General features: G+C 44.6%; 1 protein-coding gene across 1 annotated transcript in view; it reads left to right on the top strand.

Moving 5' to 3' along the window:
* Nucleotides 1-86: 86 nt before the first annotated feature.
* The window catches only part of LOC127032786 (zinc finger protein 2-like), a 67900-nt gene continuing 62823 nt past the window's right edge, over nt 87-5163 (top strand). Inside the window, exon 1 of the mRNA XM_050920376.1 lies at nt 87-345. The gene's annotated coding sequence lies outside the window, so the exon portion shown is untranslated. The remainder of the gene's footprint in view (nt 346-5163) is intronic.

Raw genomic sequence — 5163 nt, 5'->3', positions numbered from 1 at the left:
GTGCCTGGGCAGAGAGAGTATCTTCTCTCATGGTGCTGCTGGTTCTGCCAGCGTGGGTGAGGCAGGGGTGAGGGTAGGTGAGCCTGCTTTCATCCCAATGGCCACAGCTCCTGCTGCCGTTTCCCTCCCCATCTCCCAGATTGGTGCAGCTCCAGTGACTGCAGGATCTGCAACCATCCCCTGTCCAGCTGTGGAGAAGCCTGCTAGTGTCATGGTCTTTGTATTAGAGCAGTATCTTGGCATCCTAATGGAGATTGTGAGCCCGTTGTGTTGAGAGCTGCCTGCATGCACTGTGAGAAGGTCTCTACCCTGAAGAGCTCCCAGTGTAAATAGACCAAACAGACAGTAAGGATTCTGATCCCCTCTTTTTACATGAGAGATCATATCACAGAGAGATTAAGGGCAAGATCTTCAAGGGTATTTAGACTCCTAAAGTCTGTGGATTTCAGTGGGAGTTAGGTGCCAGTCTGATCCAGCTGAACATCAATGTCTCCTAAGTCACTTAGACCCAGATCCTCAGAGGTATTTAGGCTCCTAACTTCCATTGAAATCATGCGAGTTAGGAGCCTAAATACCTCTGAGGTCTGAGTGTTAGGCATGTTTGAAAGCTTTATCCCAGGGGACTTGCTTAAAGATTGCGCATTAGGGAAGAGATAATTATAAGGCAGAAAATATCATATTGCCTCTCTATAAATCCATGGTTCACCCACATCTTGAATACTGCATGCAGATGTGGTCGTTCCCTCTCAAAAAAGATATACTGGAATTGAAAAAGGTACAGAAAAGGGCAACAAAAATGATTGGGGTATGGAATGGGTATGAGGAGACAGAATAAGACTGGGACTTTTCAGTTTGGAAAAGAGACGACTAGGAGGGGCTGTGATAGAGATCTGTAAAATCATGACTGGTGTGGAGAAAGTAAACAAGGAAGTGTTATTTACTTCTCATAACACAAGAACTAGGAGTCACCCAATGAAATTAATAGGCAGCAGGTTTAAAACAAAAGGAAATATTTCTTCACACAACGCACAGTTAACCTGTGAAACTCTTTGCCAGAGAATGTTGTAAAGGCCAAGACTATAACAGGACTCAAAGAAGAACTAGATAAGATAATGGAGGATAAGTCCTGCCAATGGCTATTAGTTAGGATGGCTAGGGATGGTGTCCCTAGCCTCTGTTTGCCAGAAGCTGGGAATGGGTGACGGGATAGGTCGCTTGGTTATTGCCTGTTCGGTTTATTCTCTCTGAAGCACCTGGAATTGGCCACTGTCAGAAGACAGGATACTGGGATGGATGGACCTTTGGTCTGACCCAGTATGGCTGTTCTTATATACAGAGTGTGTGTGACTGAGCCAGGAACTGAAACCAGATCTCGCCGCTTGCCTTCTGTTAACCACAAGGCCTTTTTGTTTTCTTCCTGGATCCTCTTCACTTATGTTATGGGAGATGATTTCAAGTCATGGAGGCCTAGCTCCTCCCCAAGGTGCTTAGATGCCTAACTCCCAGTGGGATAACTGCCTTGCATAGTAAGCAGGTTTTCATTATGTGGAATCAGGGAAAACTCTGACCCTTCTCAACAAGATACCAGTCCCTGGAGATGTGAGCCAGAGGAAAGGGAAGATTTTCCCAGCAAATGAAGCTTGAAAAGTTGAAGATCTGACCTCAGTGTCTGCGTTGTAAAATGTCACCTCCCCTCAGTCACAGTCCAGATGCACCTGATCTCCCCTGGGCTCTCATTCAAGGCCAGAGGGGTGTGCGGGGAGCTGAGTCCAGTACTGTCCTCGGTACACTCCCACTGTCCAGATCCCTCCTCTGGCTTGAAACTGAACTCCCCATTCCTCCTCACTGTCTTCCTGGCCACCCCTATGGCCCAGCCATACCAATCACCTACCTCCATCTCCCGATAGTAACTCCCCTTGGAGCCCAGAACACAAGTATGAGTCAAATCTCTTGGGGATCTCAGGCAGGCTGTGCCTTGTGTTTCCTCAGTGCATGGTCTTCTAGTCCTCGGAGAGGACGAGCTTGGGGTGGGCTGTCTGTGGACAGAGTCACTTCCCCCTGAGAGAGAGAGCCATACACTAGCACGCAGGGCCTTTTCATGTCATGGAAAGGAAACCATTCCTGTGAGGGCTGATCTACACTAGTAAGTTAGGTTGACTTACGTACGTTGCTCAGGCGTGTGAAAAATTCACCCTGAGAAACAAAGTTAAGCTCCCCTAAGCCCCAGCATAGACAGCACTATATTGACAGAAGAATTTGTCCACTGACCTAGCCAGTGCCTCAAAGAAGTAGATGTTCTACAGTGATGGAAGAACCTGTTCCTTTGCTGTACGTAGTGTCTACACTACTGCGCTCAGCTGTGTCGCCATAGCGTTTCTAGTATAGACATACCCTGAGTCTTCTGCAGGATGCACCTGCCTGATGTCAATGGGGTTTATGCCAGCAGAACTGGGCCTGTGCTTACCTGTCTTTGGGTTTATACAACCCTCACACTGGACGCCGGACAATCATCCGTGGATTTTATCCTTGCATGCACCCTGTGAAGTAAGGACAGATTGGTAACTGAGACACGGGGTGGTAATAATGGTTATGGATAGGATTTTGTCATAGTAAAATTATGCCTTATCCAGAGCACAGTCATGGTGAAAAATAGATAATTTCAAGCTATGGCAACAAAAATTTGTGTAATAACAGCTGATTGTGAACATAAATCTGCATTTATTAACAGTAAAATGTTTCTGCTAAACAAACAGGGCTTGTCTATGGAAACATTTACATGTGCCTGCTGTGGGCCTTGCTGTAGCTCATTAAGAGTTTGTTATTGCACTTTGATCTAGTTCTCTTTGACACTGGAGCAGGACCAGCCCACAACATTTTGGCACCTGAGGCAGGGAGCTCAAATGACACCCCCATACCCTCATCGCTTGGGCCAAAACTTTGAAAGGTCTCAATTCTGGCCTCTTCCTGTTCTTACTCCTCTCATGGTATTGCTCTGCTACCTACTCCAATAAAGGAGAACTAACAACTTAAAATGCCTTGTTCAAAAATTTTAAGTAACACTTAACTTTCAAACCCTTGAACAGCAAATGTAACTTTTCTTGTCTGCATAGTAAACACTGGCATTTTTATCTATTTGAATAATCAAAGTCGTGGTTTCTGTGTCTTCTTGGTTGCAAAGATTTGAACTGCTTCCTGCTGAAGGTCCACAGTCTAGGCCAGCTCATGCTCTATTGAGATTATTATAAGGCCGATCAGCCTCTCCTGAGTCATTATGAAGTGTAGATGTGTTTTTATTAACTTCAGCTTGGAGAAGCTGCATTCACCATTGGCTACTGTTACGGGAAGTGTTAGAAGTATGCGCAGAGCAACAAAAACATTTGGAAAGAGGGTGATCATCTTATTTATGCACATATATTCCTGAACAGCCTTTGGATTTGATCCTGCTGAAATGTATCTTGAAAAGGCTTTCAGTTCATCACCTAAATCACTTGCATCAATATCACACATGTCATCATGTGTCAACACTGTCTCTAGTGTCCTGCATTGTTGATGTAGGTCTTCAGGTATAGTGAGGAGTTTCGGAATATCATACAACATCCCAAATATACTGCTGTGTTCCTTGAGCTGCATGACACATTCTTCAACTGACTGTATCGCACAATCTAGCGCCTGGCTAAAGAATTCAACTGTGGGATTATCTTGTGCCTTGTAATCAAAATGTCTTCTTCGGTGACTCTTGTATTGTTGAATGGTTGGGAAAATAGCTTCAGTGTGAAGTTCCTCTGCCAACTTCTGTGCACTCTTCAGAACGTTTTGAAATCCCTCATCTGACCGGTAAGACTAGGTATGACTTTGCTTTGTCCAGTTGTTCCATTGCTCCAGATCTATCAAGGTAACACCTTAGAGTTTCTTGCTTACAACATTTATTTCAAACAGTATGTCATGCCACAACATTAAGCCACATAGAAATTTGAAGTTATATATGTTTCTGGTGATTCCATTTCCCTCTGCCACTGTTCTTCCATGAACAGTTCCTGTCATAGCATTATCCTCCATAATGGCAACTATGGCATCATCTATCTTCCCAATTTGGTGTTTGATAGGCTTTATCGCCTCCACTCGACTTTCCCATCATTTGGCACTCAGTGATTTCAGTGTCAGAGAGGATGTTTCCAGACGTTGCTTCAAAATGGCCATTGATGAGTTGATGCAGAGAAAAATACACAGATGCTTTGAGTTACATTACAAAATTCAGCAGCCTCACTAGAAGCTGATGCTGCATCACTGACCACCAAGTTCAGTGAATGAGAACTGCATGGGACAAAAAAAGCTCAAGGGTTTAACTCTCGGATCTGTGTCTGCACTCCTCTGTTCTTTCCTCTCATGTTGGCACCATTATCGTAGCCCTGACCTCTCATGTCAGCTATCGCAATTACCGTATCTTCCAGCTTTTTAAGAAGCACATTTGTCATACCAGCCCTGTAGTATCATCAATGTCAATAAATTCTAGAAAATGTTCTCTGACAGTCACCATTGCAGGAACATTTTCACTAGGTTCTGTTGTTACTCATAGACTTTAAGGTTAGAAGGGACCATTGTGATCATCTAGTCTGACCTCCTGCACAATACAGGCCACAGAATCTCACCCACTCACTCCTGTAACAAACCCCTAACCTATGTCTGAGTTACTGAAGTCCTCAAATTGTTGTTTGAAGACCTCAAGCTGCAGAGAATCTTCCAGCAAGTGACCTGTCCCCATGCTGCAGAGGAAGGCGAAAAACCTCCAGGGCCTCTGCCAATCTGCCCTGGAGGAAAATTCCTTCCCGACCCCAAATATGGCGATCAGTTAAACCCTGAGCATGTGGGCAAGACTCACCAGCCCTCACCCATTTGTTCCATATGACTGATGTCAGGTGTGCAGTCCAGAACAACAGAGTGATATCTTGCTAACTTCAAATCTGCCACAATCTTCTGTTTGACTTTTGTTATCAGTAACTGTATGATCTCATTTTGAATTGTTTTTCCAAGGTAGTGGTGTGTGTACATTTCTTGAGTGGTGACTCTTCTTAGATGCTCCTGGAGTACAGCATCAAACTCAGCCGTCAGCTCCACAATTTGAAGGAAGTTTCCATTGTTTGGCACATACAACTGATCTGAAGTGCC

Source organism: Gopherus flavomarginatus, chromosome 12 (assembly GCF_025201925.1).
Source record: "Gopherus flavomarginatus isolate rGopFla2 chromosome 12, rGopFla2.mat.asm, whole genome shotgun sequence".
NCBI classification, from domain to species: Eukaryota; Metazoa; Chordata; order Testudines; family Testudinidae; genus Gopherus; species Gopherus flavomarginatus.
This window is presented reverse-complemented; position numbering and strand designations above follow the sequence as displayed.